The sequence below is a fragment of the Bufo gargarizans genome, chromosome 3 (assembly GCF_014858855.1).
Source record: "Bufo gargarizans isolate SCDJY-AF-19 chromosome 3, ASM1485885v1, whole genome shotgun sequence".
NCBI lineage: Eukaryota > Metazoa > Chordata > Amphibia > Anura > Bufonidae > Bufo > Bufo gargarizans.
The window spans coordinates 73,987,449-74,009,302 of NC_058082.1; the positions used below are offsets into that span (position 1 = coordinate 73,987,449).

The window sequence follows — 21,854 nt, forward strand, 5'->3', positions numbered from 1 at the left end:
TATTTTTAGTTTGCCGTCTTCAGTAGATAGATTAGAATTTTTATGTTGTAAAATTAACATGGAGCGCTACCTAAGGGTACTTTCACGCTAGCGTTTTTATTTTCCGGTATTGAGTTCCGTCAGAGGGGGTCAATACCGGAAAAAAACTGATCAGTTTTATCCTAATGCATTCTGAATGGAGAGCATCCCGTTCAGGATGCATCAGTTCAGTCCCTCTTACGTTTTTTTTGGCCGGAGAAAATACCGCAGCATGCTGTATTTTTCTCTCCGGCCAAAAATCCTGAACACTTGCCCGAATGCAGGATCAATTCCATTGCAATGCATTAATGCCGGATCCGACCTCAAGTGTTCCAGAAAAACGGATCTAGTTTTGCGGTCTCCGCATGCGCAGACCTTTAAAAATGTAAAAAAGGTAAATACCAGATCCCTTTTTTTCCGAATGACAACCAGAAAGACTGATCCGATATTGCAATGCATTTGTCAGACGGATCCGCATCCGGACTGCCGGAATCCTCTGCCGCGTAGGGCAGTGATATAGGAATGCTTTTTCTGTTGTACTGGATATTTTCATTATATATACTGCGGCGTGTTCTTGGATTACGTGAGAGGGTACCATTGTTATGGTGTCATAGTGGTTTTTGTGTTTTGTCATACCCTATTATTAGAAATTTGCTGTCATGGTGGACAAATGCAGTTTAGCAGGTTATATGCTCTTGTGTTGGTATGTGCAGACAATGAGAGAATATCACAGAGACCAGTCAGCAAATACAATGATCTTCAATATTAAAGGAGTTGTCCGGGCTACCTACCCTCAGGTCACCAATATCAGATTGTGCGGGGTCTGACACCTGGTCCCCCCACCGATCAGCTGTTTCAGGCTGCAGCAGCTCTGTACAGTGTACAGACAGGAGCAGCTCAGCCCCCATTCACGTGGATAGGAGCTGAGCTGCCGGCGCCGGTAACTACACGGTGTACAGAGCATTATGCGTCCGCTCCATACACTGTGTAGTGTCCAGCACCGCAGCTGCCCAAAACAGTTGATATGGGGGGTGCTGGGAGTTCGACAACCACGAATCTGATATTGATACTGCGGATAGGTCATCAATACCTGTAGCCCCTTTATGATCCAGGAAGGTTATTTTGTTTTTTTCCTTGCAATTATAATGAAGTGTTGCAAGAGAACTGTTGGATCTAGTTTCTGGTAGTAGTGGTATAGGTGGCCTGATGGGGGGATGGATCCAAACATGTCGGTCAGGGTTCTGTCAATGTTTCCATTGTTGAAATGACAAGAATGGTCTGGCATGCGGCACCTTACCTAAAAGACAGAAGCTGCACTGTTGCCAAACCCCAGTAGGTGGGTGCTATGTGCCAGTTCTGATCCTAGATGCCACTGGACCAATTACACCCAAGAACAGAGAAAATGATCGGCATTGGAAATACTTAATCCATTTATTTCATCAGAATTTCATGACCGTAGAGTGGTAGCCAGTAGCAAAGTTTCGGACCAATGGTCCTTTTTTTAGGCTAGGCTATGGAGTAAGTCAGTCAACTTTGTCCACTGGGGCCAGCGTTGGACTGTGGTTCCATGGGTCCATGAGAGGAAGCTATTCTTGGGTTAGGTTTTGAATGAAAGAAATAGCCCCAAGAGGTAAGTGATTAACTCCAAAGGTAGCTCTAAATCTTCTGGATCTTTGGGGGCCCACAATAGCTTTGTTGCCTGGGCCCACCAGAGGTTCCCCTGGTACTCTGGTGGGCCAATCCAACCCTGACTGGGGCACTTGAAGAATTAGGAGTCTGGTAAAGATGCCATCCCTGAAGTGGGTCCTGAGCAGCATTAATTTTTGGGACGCCTTATATTCTGCGCTCCTAGCACTCCAAGCGTCACCATGGACATTTTTCTGACACTTCCCCTTACACCAGGCATCCTCAAACTGCGGCCCTCCAGCTGTTGTAAAACTACAACTCCCACAATGCCCTGCTGTAGGCTGATACCTGTAGGCGGTTCGGGCATGCTGGGAGTTGTAGTTTTGCAACAGTTGGAGGGCCGCAGTTTGAGGATGCCTGCCTTACACCATAGCCTAGCATGCTGCACTCTTCCTGCCACTAAATTGAAGAAAATTCAACCAAACATCTTAATAGTAATGTGAACAGAGTAGAGATGAGCGAAATTCTTGAAATTTGTGTGGGGTCTTAGGCTACTTTCACACTTGCGTTCGATCGGATCCGTTCTGAACGGATCCGCTCATATTAATGCAGACGGTGGCTCCGTTCAGAACGGATCCGTCTGCATTAGAACTTAGAAAAATTTTCTAAGTCTGAAAGTAGCCTGAGCGGATCCGTTCCGACTTTACATTGAAAGTCAATGGGGGACGGATCCGCTTGAAGATTGAGCCATATGGTGTCATCTTCAAGCGGATCCGTCCCCATTGACTTACATTGTAAGTCGGAACGGATCCGCTCACCTCCGCACGGCCAGGCGGACACCCGAACGCTGCTTGCAGTGTTCAGGTGTCTGCTCGCTGAGCGCTGGCAGGCGGATGCATTCTCAGTGGATCCGCCTCTACTGAGAATGCATTAGGGCCAGACGGCTGCGTTCAGGGCCGCTTGTGAGCCCCTTCAAACGGAGCTCACGAGCGGACACCTGAACGCAGGTGTGAAAGGAGCCTTATTTTAACAAATCAGAAAATTTTATTCAGGTCTGAATTGATTCTTTCTGAATCAAGAGATCTCCAAAATGGCCTCAAAATTGGTATATGAAACTTTAAGGTCTCCCAAGACTCATATTTTTATCTATTGTCTCTTATTTATTTCTTTAAAAAAAAAAATTCTCTTTGTCTCACCCCTTTCAAGCTCTTCATAGCATGTAGTGCTACTTTTTGCACATTTCATCACAAATACAATTTATTTAGATTGGATTCGCTCATCTCTATGACTGAGCATTATAGAACCTTTGTTCTGTTTTTAGAGCCAGCAGTAATAATTGTGTTAGAGTTGATCTTCTTTTATATTTCCTGTACTGTCGATAAAAGGCAAGGAGTGGTTGTATGTTCTGGATGTTGCACTACGCGCAGCCATATACAACTTGGCCACGATCTAGTAATTTCTAACCTTTTTGCCGTGCCGAAACCCTAGAGAAATTTTAATCCTTTCTGGAGAACCAACTAGTCCGTCCCTAAACTCTTGAGGAAGTAGCGACTAGGTTCTGACTGTTCGGCGACCGTTGTTTGGGTCCGCATCCGAGCTGCCGTTTTGGCGTTTTGGCACTCAGTGTGCTGTCCGCATCCATGGCTCCGTTCCGCGGCCCCGTTAAAAAAATATAACATGTCCTATTCTTGTCCACGTTTTGCGGACAAGAATGGGCATTTACATTGCCCACGGGCGGCTTCCGTTTTTTTGCAGATCTGCGGTTTGTGGACTGCAAAGAATGGCACGGCCGTGTGCATGAGGCTTTCCTCTGTTAAGAGTTTAGGGTACGTTCACACTTGCATTTTTCTTTTCTGTCACTGAGTTCCGTCATAGGGGCTCAATACCGGAAAAGAACTGATCAGTTTTATCCCCATGCATTCTGAATAGAGAGAGAAATCCTTTCAGATGCATCAGGATGTCTTCAGTTCAGTCGCTGAACTGCGTTTTGGTCGGAGGAAATACCGCAGCATGCTGCGGTATTATCTCCGTCCAAAATTCCGGATCAGTTGCTGGAATGCCGCATTAATTTACATTGAAATGTATTAGTGTCCGATCCGGCATTAAAAATACTGCAATGCCGGATCCGTCCTTGCGCAGACCGGTAAAAATGGGAAAAAAGTATATAACGGATCAGTTTCTCCGGATGACATACAGAGAGACGGATCCGTTCTTGCTGTCTGTTTGCATGCAGATTGCCGGATCCGCCAGGCAGTTCCGACGACAGAACTGCTTGCCAGATCACTCTGCCGCAAGCTTGAAAGTAGCATTTACCGGAGGTTTTTGACAGATTTAAGATTGAGGGAGATTTATCAAAACTGGTGAAAGGAAAACTGGCTTAGTAGCCCATAGCAACCAATCAGATTGATCTTTTCATTTTCCAAAGGCGCAATAAAAGCAATAAAAAAAATGAAAATATCAATCTGATTGGTTGCTATTGGCTACTAAACCAGTTTCCCTTTGCACCAGTTTTGATAAATCTCCCCCAACGTGACTCCCAATCTGATGTGTGTGGGGCTAGCAGATCGTCACAAAGTGGAACAAGGATCCAGTAGTATTGGTTTTTCCTATTTAGCCTTTTTGTTTTCCATGGACATAGGTGATCCCGAAAATAACATGTACGTTTAAAAAGCTGAGTATGTATAGTGCGGTAGGTATATACCGTATGTACTGTGGAATAGGGTGGCTCTGGACAGATCTCTGAACATTTTACATATTTGATATTAGCTTTTATACATTATTACTTTTATTCATAAATCCGGTCCAACAGGTTAAATGGTCTTTAGTATATAAAATGCAATACTGTATTGACTGTTTTTACTGGTTGTCTTCAGTGCATCTTCATCTAAGACATTTACGGACATTTTTGGCATAAAAAAGTTGCAAGATCCATTTTTTGCGACTTTTTTTAATGCGCATGCGGCCAATATTTTGTTGCAAAAACGTTTTTGTGCAGTGTTCGACACTTTGGAGTGGCTGGGGCCAGGACTTCTGCTCTGGCAAATTTAGGGGCTGGAAGGCAAGAAGACCTGGGTCATGGTGTCACCGAGCTCATCACATGTTACAAAAAAGCTAACGAATAAATCAGCGATCGCAGCTCTTTCTGCCTCCAGGCCTTCGTATGCCATGATCTTTACTCCTACAAGAACCAGCCATCCCAAACCACAAATGCTTGTGAAAGCTCGACTTGCAGATCACAGCTGAGCGAGGACATGCCTCAACAATAATCCCTCTTTCAAAGTCACGCGCGTACATCACCATGCATACGTAGCTAGATACCGCCAGGCACCGTGCAGTTTCCCACACCTGTGTGCTGAAACCTCTAGCTTTGCAGGGACATACAGATTTATTTAACTCTTGTTTATCAGGGTAAGGCCTCATGCACACGACCGTTGTGTGCATCCGTGGCCGTTGTGCCGTTTTCCGTTTTTTTTCACGGACCCATTGACTTTCAATGGGTCCGTGGAAAAATCGGAAAATGCACCGTTTGGCAGCCGCATCCGTGAGCCGTGTTTCCTGGCCGTGAAAAAAATATGACCTGTCCTATTTTTTTCACGGCCAACGGTTCACGGGCCCATTCAAGTCAATGGGTCCGTGAAAGAACACGGATGCACACAAGATTGGCATCCGTGTCCGTGATCCGTGGCCGTAGGTTTTAGTTTCATACAGACGGATCCGAAGATCCGTCTGCATAAAAGCTTTTTCTGATCTAAGTTTTCACTTCGTGAAAACTCATTTCCGACAGTATATTCTAACACAGAAGCGTTCCCATGGTGATGGGGACGCTTCTAGTTAGAATACACTGCAAACTTTGTACAAGACTGCCCCCTGCTGCCTGGCAGCACCCGATCTCTTACAGGGGGATATGATAGTACAATTAACCCCATCATATCCCCCTGTAAGAGATCAGGGCTGCCAGGCAGCAGGGGGCAGACCCCCCCCCCCCCCCTCCCCAGTTTGAATATCATTGTGCGGCCCCCCCCCTCCCCTGTTGTTAACTCGTTGGTGGCCAGTGTGCGCACCCCCCTCCCTCCCTCCCTCTATTGTTTTAATACATTGGGGCCAGTGTGCGCGCCCCCCCCCAACCCCCCCTCCCTCCCTCTATTGTTTTAATACATTGGGGCCAGTGTGCGCGCGCCCCCCCAACCCCCCCCTCCCTCCCTCTATTGTTTTAATACATTGGGGCCAGTGTGCGCACCCCCCCAACCCCCAACCCCCCCTCCCTCCCTCTATTGTAATCATCATCGGTGGCAGCGGAGTAGAAGATTTTCATACTTACCTGCTTCTTGCTGCTGCGATGTCTGCGTCCGGCCGGGAGCTCCTCCTACTGGTAAGTGACAGGTCTGTGCGGCGCATTGCTGTCACTTACCAGTAGGAGGAGCTCCCGGCCGGACGCAGACATCGCAGCAGCAAGAAGCAGGTAAGTATGAAAATCTTCTACTCCGCTGCCACCGATGATGATTACAATAGAGGGAGGGAGGGGGGGGGGGGGGTTGGGGGGGTGCGCACACTGGCCCCAATGTATTAAAACAATAGAGAGAGGGAGGGAGGGGGGGTTGGGGGGGCGCGCGCACACTGGCCCCAATGTATTAAAACAATAGAGGGAGGGAGGGGGGGGGGTTGTGGGGGCGCGCGCACACTGGCCCCAATGTATTAAAATAATAGAGGGGGGGTTGGGGGGCGCGCGCACACTGGCCCCAATGTATTAAAACAATAGAGGGAGGGAGGGGGGTGCGCACACTGGCCACCAACGAGTTAACAACAGGGGAGGGGGGGCCCACTGGCCACCAATGAGTTAAAAACAGGGGGGGGGGTCTGCCCCCTGCTGCCTGGCAGCACCTGCCAGGCAGCAGGGGGCAGTCATGTACACAGTTTTTTTGTATATTCTAACCTGAAGCGTCTCCGTCACCATGGGAACGCCTCTGTGTTAGAATATACTGTCGGAAATGAGTTTCACGATGTAGCTCATATCCGACAGTATATTCTAACATAGAGGCGTTCCCATGGTGATGGGGACGCTACAAGTTAAAATATACCATTGGATTGGAGAAAACTCCAATCCGATGGTATAACAGAACTCCAGACTTTACATTGAAAGTCAATGGGGACGGATCCGTTTGAAATGGCACCATATTGTGTCAACTTCAAACGGATCCGTCCCTATTGACTTGCATTGTAATTCAGGACGGATCCGTTTGGCTCCGCACGGCCAGGCGGACGCCAAAACGACTTTTTTTTCATGTCCGTGGATCCTCCAAAAATCAAGGAAGACCCACGGACGAAAAAACGGTCACGGATCACGGACCCACGGACCCAGTTTTTGCGGGCCGTGAAAAAAAACTGTCGTGTGCATGAGGCCTAAAACCTAGATTTCTTTCACATGCCACACGTTTACTGACTTCTTTCTAAGGCCTCATGCACACGACCGTTCAGTTTTTTTTTTTTGCGGTCCGCAAACCACGGATCCGCAAAAAAGCCGTCCGTCTGCCTTCCGCAATTTACGGAACGGGCAGCCCATTGTAGAAATGCCTATTCTTGTCCACTAAACGGACAAGAATAGGACACGGAGTGCTGTCCGCATCTTTTGTGGCCCCATTGAAGTGAATGGGCCCGTACCCGAGCCGTAATTTTTTGCGGACCACAACAACGGTCGTATGCATGAGGCCTAATCAGGCATATATGGGGTCATTCATGAAACTGGTGTAAAGTAGAACTGGTTTAGGCTACTTTCACACTAGCGTTTAAGTTTTCCGGTATCGAGTCATAGGGGCTCAATACCGAAAAAAAACGCTTCAATTTTGTCCCAATTCATTGTCAATGGGGACAAAACTGAACTGAACAGAACGGAGTGCTCCAAAATGTATTACGTTCCGTTTAGTTGCGTTCCTAGACCGGAGAGCAAACCGCAACATGTTGTAGTTTGCTTTCCGTTCTGGGATGCGGAGCAAGACGGATCCGGCATTACCGCCAATGCAAGTCAAAGGGGACGGATCCGTTTTCTCTGACACAATAAAAACCAGATCCGTCCCCCATTGACTTTCAGTGAAGTTCATGACTGACCCGGATGCAGACGGTTGTATTATCAATAACGGAAGCGTTTATGCTGAACCCTGCCGGATCCAGCAAAAACCCTAGTGTGAAAGTAGCCTTAGTTGTCCACAGCAACCAATCACAATCCACCTTTCATTTTTGACAGCTCCTTTGGAAAATGAAAGGTGGGAGCTGATTGGTTGCTATGGGCAACTAAGCCAGTTCTACTTTACACCAGTTGATAAATGACCCCCATGGTGTTTTACAAGGCTTTAGGTACATTTTATTTAATGGGATAGCCAAAAACAGCTTATTTTTTCCCTAAAAAAACAGCGCCACACCTTGCATGTAGTATTACAGCTCAGTCCCATTCACAATAATGGAACCCATAGACAGGTGTGGTGCGCTTTTTGGCCATGTTTTTTTAAATACTGGACAAGCCCTATAATTCACTAAGAAATCTTGATAAGGAATCTTTACCAGTTACTAAATTTTGGGGGACCCACTATATGCATTCAGAATGGTTGCGTCCTGTAGGAGCCTTCTCTTATGGGCATTGGTTTCCCTGCTTGTTATGTACTTTGTACAACCTCACAAAAGGGAAGTAACAACCACTCTCAGCATTTTTATGGTGTTTGTCACCTTTCAACCCCATTCAGCTGTCGGCCTGAAAAACGAAGTTCAATATGTTAACTAGACCAGCACTGAATATTAGCATACACCCCATGTTAACTTAAAGGGGTTTTCTGAGGTATTTTAACTGATGGCCTATCATCAGATTGGTGGGGTCGGACACTCTGGACACCTGCCAATAAGCTGTATGAGAGGGCATGGGCACTCGCGGTATCCTTCTCTCTGCTCACCAGGTACACAGCTCCGTGCGCGGTATAGCGGCTGTACTTGGTATTGCAGCTCAGCCCCATTCACTTCACTGGGGCTGGGCTGCATCTAGCCTATGTGACCAATGAACGGGACATCACATGGCCATGGCACTACTGCGCGTGCCGGTACCTTCTCAAACAGCTGATCAACGGCGGTCCAGGGTGTCAGAGCCACCACCGATCAGATACTGATGACCTATCCAGAGGTTAAACTATCTCGGAAAATCCTTTTAATAAGGGAGGTGTACATTAAATATAGTTTAAGGCAGGTTTACACCGCACAATGTTACAGCCGATTGTCGGGAAGGACGCGTTCCTTCCCGACAGTCGGCTGCTCGTTCAGTGAAGAAGACAACTGTATTTACATGCAGCCATCTCCTTCCCTGTATGAAGACAAGGAAGCGCTATTGCGATCGCTCATCCTCAAAGAATCATTGCTTCTGGGCAGCAGATCGCTGTTTAGACAGCACATATGATTGATGTGTCTTCACAAACGACAGGGTCACCCGATGAACTAGCGTTTTGCTCGTTCATCGGGTGATTGTTGGCGCATTCAGATAGACAGATTGTCAGGAACAAGCTTTCGCCGGAACGTTCATTCGTGATAATCTGCCCGAAAATCAGGCAGTCTAATTCCGCTCTTAGTTCAGAAGCTGTCATCAGTGTTATGCTGTCCTATCTGAGAACAAAACACTGGGTCATGTGAATTGATCCATCAATTTTGCCAAAATGTATATTGAAGAGCTCCAGAGCAAGCCAAATGAGAGTCGGACCTCAACCAATCAGATATTGATGACCTATCCTGCAGAGAGGCCATCAGCAGAAAAATCTCAGACAACCCCTTTAAGCCAGTGTTCCTAGTTTACAACTAAATATTGGTTCTTAGTGTTCATCGTTAATCTCAGTCTTGAGAAATACCATGTGAAGAACAATGTCACATTCATAATTATGAATTGTTATCATTGTTGCTGAAGTATCCTCCCCCATGAAGTGGATTGTGCAAAATTCCCTTTGATATAGGGACAACTTGTATTTTCAGCTACACAATTGAGCCAGTGGCCATTGACCTGTGTGACCGCCACAGGCCTCTGTTATTGGAAAAAAGTTTCATCCCTGGAAGCCGTAACCAAATGCATGAAGCACTCCTGGAATGTGGCGCTCCTCCCCGAAGGAAGGGAGGTCAGGACGATCTCTATCTGCACATGCATTATGGATGATCCCTGCAGCCTGCAGGCACTAAGTCATCTCAACATAAACAAGAGCTCCCATAGATTTGGTTGGTGAGCTGTAACCAAGAAACATATCCATTACAGCAGGATGGACCTCTCATAGAGCTTTTATTGTAGAGTGTCACCGTGTCCTGTCCAGTATAGAAACAGTGGGATTTCAAGAAAAGATTACTTTAAAGGGAACCTGTCACCATGCAATGCAATCTACAGCATGTTGTAGAGCAGGATGAGATGGGCAGATTGATTATATAATTTTCTATGAAAGTAAAATATTGATTTAAAGGGGTTGTCTGGGTTCAGAGCTAAACCCAGACATATCCCCATCTTCACCCCACCTAGCAGTGTTGTCTGGGTTCAGAGCTAAACCCAGACATATCCCCATCTTCACCCCACCTAGCAGTGTTCCCGGTGACGTCACCGGCACTAATGGGCCGGCTTTACACTGGCCTAGCCTGTAAAACGGCTTGGGCAATGCTAGAGCCCGCCCATCAGAGCCGGTGACATCACCAGGAACATTGCTAGGTGGAAGCCTCCGCCTAGCAGTGTAATAATATAAACAAAAAAGCATGAAATGCTCCGACGCTCTATAACCTGCTGCACTGTATTTTCATGGTGGCCGGTTCCCTTTAACGCCCTACATTGCATGACTTTATTTAGTGAAGCTGCATTAGTATAATAGACTACTACATATAAAGTTGTATAGGTGTGGGTTGTTTTTCTGCCCCTGATTATGACTTCACCAAAGCTGCTATGGTCCTTGCTTGCTACAGATGGCAGCTGTCAGGGGTGCAGCTATAGGGGGTGCAGAGGTAGCGCTCATACCCAGGCCCTGCAGTCTGGGGGGGGGGGGACAGTGGTCCTGTTGTGGGAGTTTCGTGTTCTACAACTGGATCCTGTGTTCTGCACATGATAAAGTATGTAATGTGGCTCCAGCCTAAAGCTTCACAGTTTATGTCCTTGTAAGATTAAAAACATTGTGTTCATAAGATAGCCTTGACAGTATGTAAACGGAATACTTTATAAAACCTCAGCTACTCATTGTAACAGCAAGCCATCTATTATATGGTTGTCAGCAAGTGTGTCAAGTCTGTCTCAGATTACTCAGACTGAAATGAGTAAGGGCCTGTACACACGGCGGGTTTTTCAGTGTAATTGTGGCACGGACATTCCTACGAAAACCTGCCTTTCTGCCTCTCATACATCTCTTTGGGAGTCAATGGTGAGGATCGTGGACATGTCCGTTCCGTTCTCAGTGTGGCCCCGGCTTTAAGCCGTCACTCCATGATCCATAGCGCTGCCTCCCATTGAAATGAACGAGCAGCAGAAATGTTGCGGCTGCCAGTAAGTTTCAATGTAAAAATTGCGCTGTAAGGCCCCTTGCAGACGAGCGTTCCTCCCACAGCGAGTCCACATCGCAGCACCCTGCCTGACGGGATTCACATAGCATTACATTGATTTATGATGCTATGTAACCCCTTTCACACGGGCTAGAATTCCGCGCGGGTGCAATGCGTGAGGTGAACGCATTGCACCCGCACTGAATCCCGACCCATTCATTTCAATCGGGCTGTGTACATGAGCGATGTTTTTCACGCATCACTTGTGCGTTGCGTGAAAATCGCAGCATGTTCTATATTCTTCGTTTTTCACCCAACGCAGGCCCAATAGAAATGAATGTAATAACATTCACAAGCAAGTGCGGAAGCGGTGCGATTTTCACACATGGTTGCTAAGGAGACGAGAGATGTATGATCCGGGACCCCATTTACTATATTTTTTTTTCCATTATAACATGGTTATAATGGAAAATAATAGCATTCTTTAATACAGAATGGCAAGTATAATGTCAATTGAGGGTTAAAAAATAATAAAAACATAACTCACCTAATCCACTTGATCGCTCAACCGTAATCCTCTTCTTTGTTCTTCTTGAGGGACCTTCGCTGTCATCATCACCATGCTGTTGTCATCACCATGTGGTGAGGGTGATGATGTCAGCGAAGGTCCTTTTGCAGGTCCTTCAAGAAGAACAAAGATGATCCTGGCTGTGTGATCAAGTGGATGAGGTGAGTTATGTTTTTACTATTTTTTAGCAAGCATGCTGAAAATCGCACTGCATCCGCACTTGCTTGCAGATGCGATGAGATTTTCACGCAGCCCCGTTAATTTCTATGATTCTGTGATTTTCACGCAACGCACAAGTGATGCGTGAAAAACATCGCTGTACACAGCCCCATAGAAATTAATGGGTCAGGATTCAGTGCGGGTGCAATGCGTTCACCTCGTGCATTGCACCCGCACGGAAAACTCACCCGTGTGAAAGGGGCCTTAAAGTTCTGGAATGTATTGGATAACACTGGCAGCATTATGTCAGTGTTATCCAATACATTCCAGAACTGTAAGGGTTACATAGCATCATAAATCAATATAATGCTATGTGAGTGACCCCCGGCAGCGCTGGGAGGTCAGGCTGGGAGCTGCATTGCGGACTCGCTGCGGGAGGAACGCTCGTCTGCAAGGGGCCTAAAACCTGCTGTGTGAATGAGCCCTAAGGGTACAGCGTTATGAAATCCTTCTAAAATTCTCTGCTGCCTTTTACCATATCCATGCTGGATTTTACCATACTATGCCAGATACTGCCAATCAGCTCCGGATCCCCATTGATGATTATAAAGGGATCTGGCGGTGTTCAGCCGGACAAATACCACTGCATGCAGCATTTTTTGACTGATCGACAGCTGGCATTTATGCCGAAACAGGCTGCTGAATCGCCTAATGCTAAGGCAAACCTAGAGTTAATGGGAATGATGTTTGGCAAGCGGCAACATTATTTTAATATCCGATCTTTATGGTGGACAGCTCTTTAATAATAAAACCATACATACGGTATTTATGGATTGCATTGTTTTTGAAAGTTATGACATAGCTGCAAGATATAATATAATTTTCTCATTTGTTAGGGTCCCACCTCTGGGAGAATGGGGGTACCCTGTCTCCCATATCACTATGGATGGAGTAGGCAAGCTGAATGGAGCGGTGGCTGTCTATGTGTGTGGCTCTTTTCGGCAAAGGTTATGACAGGAAAAACCAGGCAACCTGCAGCCACCCTCCTTGTACAGGTACTAGGGCATCTGGGCTCTATCAACAGGCCAGGATCCCAGAGGCAGGAATCCCACCTCAGACATTTATGTCTAGGAGGAGAAGCAGACCACATTAATTTAGGTGTGGAGAATGTATGGGAGAGACAAGTCTGAATTATGCAGGCCGATTGTTGCGCTTGGCTGTTCTGGGAATATTTGATACGTTTAAGGGGAGGTCGGGAGGCAGCGGTGTATGAAGGATACCAGCTGGGTTTGAAGGAAGAAAAGCTTATGTAATTACAGTGTTTGTAAACAGAACTTCCTTGGTGGCAAATCAGTAATAACATTGTTAACGCGTAACAAATCCTTACCATATTTAATTATATATCCTGTCTTTTGGTTAGTTAAGGGCTTAAATTTTTTTAAGAAGACTATAATATATATATATATACACACACATACATACTTCAGGAAGAAAGCAGCCATGTTCTTTTGATTCTAAATAACTCCTTTAAACTGGGCACAATCGGGCCTTCTGAACGCTCCGAGGCCTGTCACAGCAATATTCCTAGGAACATAGGGAGTCCATGGGAGAAGCAATGATGAGAAGAGATTACTTTACTGAGAGAGTAGTGGATGCATGGAATAGCCTTCCTGCAGAAGTGGTAGCTGCAAATACAGTGGAGGGGCCAGATATATCATTAGGCAAAGTCACTTTTGTGGAGTGGAAAAGTCGCAAAAAAGTCCCAAAGGCTAAAACTGCGCACAAATTTGCGACTTTTTTCTGCTCTGCACTATGCTCGCCAGTTTTCTGAAAGTGGGCGTGTTTTCGTATGTAAATGAATCTCTAGACAGATTTACTATTGGGACTTTTTTAAAAAGTCGCAAAAAAGTCGCAACTTCACTCCAGTGAGGACCATGCTTATCTTATGAGACTTTTTAATAGAACATGCGACTTTTTCATAAAAACGTGCGACTTTTGAAAAGCTGCTTACTGACGGATAAACTGCTACCGTCAAACCACATTTATTACAGTCTTAAAGGGCCGATCATAAATCTGACTTGGCTAAAACTGACTTTAGCCATATGTGAAAGTGGAGTGAGCTGTCAGTCATGTTAAATCTGGCCCGAGGAGTTTAAGCATGCATGGGATAGGCATAAGGCCATCCTTCATATAAGATAGGGCCAGGGGCTATTCATAGTATTCAGTATATTGGGCAGACTAGATGGGCCAAAGGGTTTTTATCTGCCGACACATTCTATGTTTCTATGTAAGATGATTGCATGCTCAAGTTCCCTAGGGGGAAAAAAAGTTAAAACGTTTTTTAAAAATATGCAAAAAATATATAATTCGAATCACCCCTCTTTTCCTCATATTAAAAATAAACCATACAAAAATATCATAGGTATCATCATGTTCCAAATGCCTTAAAAGTATTTATCCCATAGATGAACGCTGTAATGGGAAAAAACTGAAAGTGGCTGATTCACCTCCCAAAAAATATTGAATAAATAGTGATCAAAAAGTCATACACTACAGATCACCCTGCTAAAAATGAGCACTCATGGATCAGCAAAAACACTTCCGTTCTGATAATACAACCGTTATGAACGGATCCAATTGTATTATCTCTAACATAGCCAAGATGGATCCGTCATGAACGCCACTGAAAGTCAACGGGGGACGGATACGTTTTCTATTGCGTCCAAGAAAACACATCCGTCCCCATTGACTTACATTATCAGGACGGATCCGTCTTGCTCCTCGCCACACAACAACACAACCAAACGGAATGGAATACATTCTGGTGCACTCCGTTTAGTTCAGTTCAGTTTTGTCGCCATAGACAATGAATGGGGACAAAACGGAAGCGTTTTCTCCTGCTATTGATATCCTATGACGGATCTCAATAGCGAAAAGATGTGAAAGTAGCCTAATATGGATATAAATATAGACTATGGCGGTGCAAAGGAATTTTTTTTATTATGTATTTGTATTAAAACATAAGAAAAACTATAAAAATTGGTATTGCTCTAATTGTACTGACCCAGAGAATGACGATAACAGGCCAGTTTTACCACATAGAGAACTCGGTAAAAATGAAACCCACAAAACTCTGGCAGAATCACGTTTTTTTTCCATTCCACTTCACTTGGAATTTTTTTTTTTTAGCTTACCACTACATTGTATTCCATATTAAAGGGGTTCTCTGGGCTTTTAATATTGATGACCTATCCTCAGGATAGGTCATCAATAGATCGGCGGGGGTCCGACACCCCCGCCGATCAGATGTATGAAGGGAAGGTGCGCGCAGTGTGCACATGCCGTCTCCCTTCTCTCTTCCTGCTCGCTGCTGCTATGTCTAAGGCGAGCAGGAAGAGAGAAGGTAGACGGCACGTGCGCCTCCCTTTCATTCAGTTGATTGGCGGGGGTGCTGGGTGTCGGAGCCCGCCGATCTGATATTGATGACGTATCCTGAGGATACGTCATCAATATTAAAAGCCCAGAGAACCCCTTTAAGTAGTGCCATTAGAAAGTACAAAAAAACAAGCCCTCGTATGGCTAGGTGAATGTAAAAATAAAAAAAAGCTATAGCTCCGGGAAGGCAGAGAGTGAAAACTGAAAACACAAAATCGAAAAATTGCTTGGTCAGGAAGGGGTTATCGTTTGCTACTGGCTTTTCTCTACTCCACCGTTTTTGGCTTCCAGCTTACTTCCATTTCCTTCATCACATCATGACATTACAGATGTACCTCTTCATTTGGAATCACATCATCTGCCGGTCACGGTCTTCCATAAGATCAGCATATTCATCTCTTGAAATACTGGGGAACATTCCAATCATCTGTTTCACTTCATTTTGTTCTGTCCTTTTTCCCACTCAAAAGCTGACAGCTGAACTTACAGGGCGGTTATAACAAAGTTGCATTGTGACCCTCATGATAAGCACCTTCTAGGCTAATACTACTGAAAACTGGAAAATATGTTTCGCTGCCAGAGACGTGTTTGTGAACTTGTAATGTTCCTGGTGTGCCATTCCTCGGTCTCCCAGAATTGGGTGGGGCACTGTTTGTTCTACTTATGAAACGGTCATGTAGCAAACTCTACTGAACATGTTAATAATTAATCACATCCTCCAGAAGGCAAATAAAAAGCAACTGTCCAAATAGCTATCCTCTGCCGGCACCTGGAATACCTGGAAAAACCACACTAAATATAGAACCTGAAATGATAAGAAGGATAAAGCTGATACACGATTGTTTTTCTATAAAATGACATCAATGGCAGATTTCTGCCTTAGAGTATCTGCACAATGTTGATTTTATGTTTTCAGCTGCATACATTAAAATCTAAAAGTAACTTGTTAATTCTAATTTTATTTAAGATGGAAAAAAGGGTCTGCATTTTATCCTAAACAGCTTAATACAGCGACCCATGGCTACGGCAGACATCCACTGGAATGAGGGGTCTCATGTGCATTTCTTACAAAGGACAAAAAGGGATTTATGAAGTATTTATGCATTTCAACCAGTGCCACTAGATGGGGCTGTGGACCTCTCCCCATAGGTAGGAGGAGTTTAGTTTGTAGACACATGAGTCAGAGTAGAGACAGTGGATGCCTACACATTAATGAGTGTAGATGCAGAGAACCAAGTCTGGACGGAAAGACAGCCAGAGATGCAAAGATAAAGAGAACAATATATATTTGAGGAGCAAACCAGTGTCAAGAGGAGGTGTGTGTAGAAGCACTGTGGGGATAAACTGCTTAAAAAAGAAAGCTTACAGTGTCATGAAAAAGTTTGGGCACCCCTGGTCCCAATTACTGTTACTGTGAACAGCAGTTGAAGATGAAATGATCTCTAAAAGGCATAAAGTTAAAGATGACCCATTCTGTTTGTGTTTTAAGGAAAAACATATTTTTTATTTTCATCTTTTACATTTTCAAAATTCTAAAAAAGAAAAAGAGCCCAAAGGAAAACTTTTGGCACCCTGCATGGTTATACCTAGTATGATTCCCGCTATTTAGACTAAGCCAGGTTCGGAGAACTCTGTTGGAATGGTCTGCCGGGTTGTTTTAGCAGGTGTGAAACTAGCCTTACCTACTAATACACCATTCAAACACTAGGAATGGGAGCCCTACTAAATTACAGTCTTGATATAAAGCAATACCATTACATACATAGGTGGTCATTTATCAAAGAGAAATACTCCTAAATGAAGCGTATTTCTGGTGCAGATTGCAATCTGCAACTTCTCCCTTCTCATGGTAGGTCTAAAAAAGTTCGCGGAGAAGGGGATGGGCCAGCAGGCCCGTCTAATTTAGCATTTTCTATACCTCTTGAAGGCAGAGAAATTGGTCTAAATGTAAGACAGCTAGGAAACTATCTTACATTTAGAAGTTGCGGAGGATCCACTGAAGTTATGTAGAGGCTGGCGCATCGTCATAACTTTGGCGGATCTGCCGCCAGGTATAGGGGTTAATAAGACCGGCGTCTAAAACAGGTATGCTGAGTGTTGGACAAATCTGATCCTGAGGTCATCAATAGTCTTTTAATATAAACAGTTGGCCAAACTCTGATTGTTTTTTTTTGTTTTGTTTTTAGTTTTTTTTTAAATCTGACAATGTTATAAAGTAAAGACTAATGGGATGGGGACCCGATCATTATTATTTTCTCTTATAACATGGTTATAAGGGAAAATAATAGCATTCTTAATACAGAATGCATAGTACAATAGGGCTGGAGGGGTTAAAAAAATATAAAAAATAATCTTACTCACCTCATCCACTTGTTCACGCAGCCCGGCTTCTCTTCTGTCTTCATCTTTGCTGTGCAGTAGGAAAAGGACCTGTGGTGACGTCACTGCGCTCATCACATGGTCCATCACATGATCCATCACCATGGTGTTAGATCATGTGATGGATCATGTGAGGAGCGCAGTGATGTCATCAAAGGTCGTTTACCCAGCTCCTGAAGAATGAAGAGATGCCGGCTGCGCGAACAAGTGGATTAAGGTGAGTTAAATAATTTTTCTTTTTTTTGTAACCCCTCCAGCCCTGTTTTACTAAGCATTCTGTATTAAGAATGCTATTATTTTCCCTTATAACCATGTTATAAGGGAAAATAACACAATCTACACAACACCGATCCCAAACCCGAACTTCTGTGAAGAAGTTCAGGATTGGGTACCAAACATGCCGATTTTTCTCACGCGCGTGCAAAACACATTAAAATGTTTTGCACTCGCGCAGAAAAATCGCATATTTTCCCGCAACACACCTGCATCTTATCCGGGCCAAAACCATGACACCCGTTGGCTGTTTTGCTGCAAAACACTAATATCGGCCGTGTGCATTCGGCATTTTGCAGAACGGAACGGCCATCCCCTAATAGAACAGTCCTATCCTTGTCCTTAATGCAGACAAGAATTGGACCTGTTCTGTAATTTTGCGGACGGCATCGAGTAGATGTGCGGATGCGGACAGCAAACAGAGTGCTGTCTGCATCTTTTGTGGTCTCATTGAAGGGAATGGGTCCGCATTCGACCTGCAAAAAATCCAGATTGGATGCAGACAAAAGATGCGTTTGTGTGCAGGAGCCTAATACTCACTTTACCTATTACTGATGCTTCCCCGCCTGTCATTGTTCTTCCTGCCCCAGGATGACTCGTCAGCTCAACATGTGACCATATCGGAGATGCGTCACCTCGGTGGCCATTGATGGGCTGACATATCTTTGCTAGAGCAAAATGGTTGGAAGCCAGTGGGGGAACAGGGAAGCGTCAGCATTGAGCGGCAGGGGAGTGCTCAGCTGAGTATTACTGCTTTCATTATGTTAGACTGTTGTAAGTTGTTTTTTTTTTAAACTTCCTATGGTTGGAACCACTTTAGGCTTCTTTCACACACAAATTTATTCTGACCATTAAAACCGCTTGTGGGGTTTTTCCATACCACATGCATTTTCATGGTGTTTTTTCAGATGTTATTTCTTCAACATACTGCATTTTCTTTCCGAAAAATTTCAGAGCCACCAAATTGTAAAAACAAACAAACACTTGTATGTCCAGTATTTTATATAGACTTTCAACTAACATCTGGAGCTGGCCATTCTTTTTCAGCAAAAACTACACCAAAAACTGCATGTGCAAAAAACAGCACAAATAATAAAAAAGTTCTGGAAAAGACTATGTGTGAAGACTAAGGAAAGGTTCATTACATAGGTTTTAATGGCGCTTTGTGCACTTTTTCATTTACAGTGGTGGTTTTTGGTGTGTTCATTTGTGGTAAAAGTACCAGCTCCAGATGTTAGCTGAAAGTCTATGCAAAATATAAATACACGACACACAATTGTTTTTTGCTGCTGCCATTTTTGTTCATTAGGTGGGGTTATATGCCTTTCTAGACACTTTTTTTTTTTTTGTTGAAAAAAACAGCATGCTGGTGCACTTGGTGTTTTTATTTTTTCACACACCTTCTCTATGGGGAAAAACACCATAAAGAAAAATGACACTGGGAGATTTATAAAGGAAAGCTGGCTTAGGCTTCCTGCACATGAACAAATTGCGGGCCGCAATGCACGAACACCGGGCGTGGGGCAGCCGCAGAAGATCGCGGACTTATTCACTTTAATGGGTCTGCGATCCGCCTGTTCTACAAAAAGATAGGACATGTTATAAGGGAAAATAATGCAATCTACAGAACACTGATCCCAAACCCGAACTTCTGTGAAGAAGTTCGGGTTTGAATACCAAACATGCGCGATTTTTCTCACGCGAGTGCAAAACGCATGACAATGTTTTGCACTGAAAAATCGTGCATTTTCCCGCAACGCACCCGCCTCTTATCCGGGCCAAAAATAAGACGCCCGGGTGAAAGAGGCCTTAGGGCTCAGCTGGCCGGGCCTGGGCTGCGGAGCGCAAATTGCGGTCCGCAATGCACGGGCACCGACCGTAGGGCTGCCGCATATGGATCATAGACCCATTCACTTCTTTTGCATGCACTACTTTTTCGCGGTGTGGAGGCACAGACAGAAACTTCACAGAAGCTTCCGTGGGGTTCCGTGCCCCCGTTCCGCACCGACCTTCCGGATTGTGGACCCATTCAAGTGAATGGGTCCACATCATGTGATGCAGGGTGCACACGGCCATTGCCAGTGTACTGCAGACCCGCTGTTTGCTGGCCGCAATACGGGTACGGCAGGGCAACTGTCGTGTGCACGAGACCTTAGTCGGTCACGCTCCTTCCTCTTCCTGGGAGGATTCCACTGCCCCTTCCTGGTCCTGGTAACCAAAGATCCATAAAACCCATTATGGCTTATAGCTACACAGGAAGGTCCTAGGGAAATGGTTCTGATACCCACGGATCCGCCTTCAAGACTAAACATGGCACCGTTAATTGGCTCCTACTTGGATTTTTCCGTATCTCCCTTTCCCTGCATCCCGAACACAGACGAAGACCAGGAGAACGCCTGCCTCGGTCCCAGGATCGCCGAGACCTAAACGGTTTATTTATGCTATGTACGATTAGTTCATAATTTCTTATGAACTTCCTTTGCATGATGTCTACAGAATTTCTTTGTTGTTGTTGACCAGCTCAGCCCCCCAGAGAAGCTGAGCTGCCAGAGTGGGGTGTTAAATGTAAACACGTGGCCGCGCTTTGAAGCAGGGCCACCCGTGGAGCCTTATTTCCTCTGCCCACTCCTGTACCAAATAGCAGGAAGTAAATCCGGATATTCTTCACACTCCCCCACTACCTGAAAAAACACCTGAAAAATATGCTACAAAAACTACAGGTGGCCCAAAAAAATGTCTGCGGTTATTCTGGACATTTTTATGGATAAAAATAGGCCAGTGCGAAATTCATGTGTGAAAGGACCCTTAGGGTGCCTGCACGTGGAGCGGATTACGCGCATTTTTTCCACACGGATGTTGGTGCTGAAAAACCACTGCATAATACAGTATTAGCAAACTGTATGAAATCCCATGTATGCATTTCTTTTTCCTGGGTGCGGAAATTGACCTGCTGTGCGGATTCTGAAATCTGCAGCACGTCAGTTGTTGTTTTTCTTGTGCTGATTTCACCCTTTTCAATGGAAGGGTCAGATCTGCGGAAAATTGCATCAAATATGCCCCAAATGTGTTTTTGTGCGTTTCTGGTGCGGATTTCATGTGGATTTTCTGCACCGTGTGCAGACACACTAAGGTCCTCATTCACATGTCAGTGTTTTGGTCAGTGATTTCTATTAGTGATTGTGAGCCAAAACCAGGAGTGGAGTCTCCACAGACAAGGTATAAGGGAACGATCTGCTCCTGTTCTGTGTTTAGAGCTCCACTCCTGGTTTTGGCTCAGAATCACTGATAGAAATTCCTGACCAAACACTGACGTGTGAATGAGGCATAAGGCCCCTTGCAGACGAGCGTGTCCGGATAGGGTCTGGATGCGTCCCGGTGCATTGCGTCCTGGTGCATTGCGGCAAACCCGTGCGAGTAGGTACCCAATTGCAGTCAGTTTTGACTGCGATTGTGTTCCGTTTTTCTGTTTTTATCGCACATGTGTAATGCGTTTTGCATGCGCGTGATAAAAAACTGACTGTGGTACCCAGACCTGAGCTTCTTCACAGAAGTTCAGGTTTGGGTTCAAGGTTGTGTAGATTGTGAGTTAAATTATTTTTTATTTTTTTTAACCCCTCCAGCGCTATTGTACTATGCATCCTGTATTAAGAATGCTATTATTTTCCCTTATAACCATGTTATAAGGGAAAATAATAATGATCGGGTCCCCATCCCGATCATCACCTAGCAACCATGCGTGAAAATCACACCGCAACCCCATTCATTTCTATGGGGCCTGCATTGCGTGAAAAACGCACAAAGAGGAGCATGCTGCGATTTTCACGCAACGTACAAGTGATGCGTGAATATCACCGCTCATGTGCACAGCCCCATAGAAATG

At 45.0% G+C, this 21,854-nt stretch overlaps 1 protein-coding gene across 3 annotated transcripts in view; it reads left to right on the top strand.

The window, feature by feature from the left end:
- The window catches only part of STARD13 (StAR related lipid transfer domain containing 13), a 263,932-nt gene that overhangs the window by 107,344 nt on the left and 134,734 nt on the right, over window positions 1-21,854 (top strand). The window lies entirely within an intron of this gene.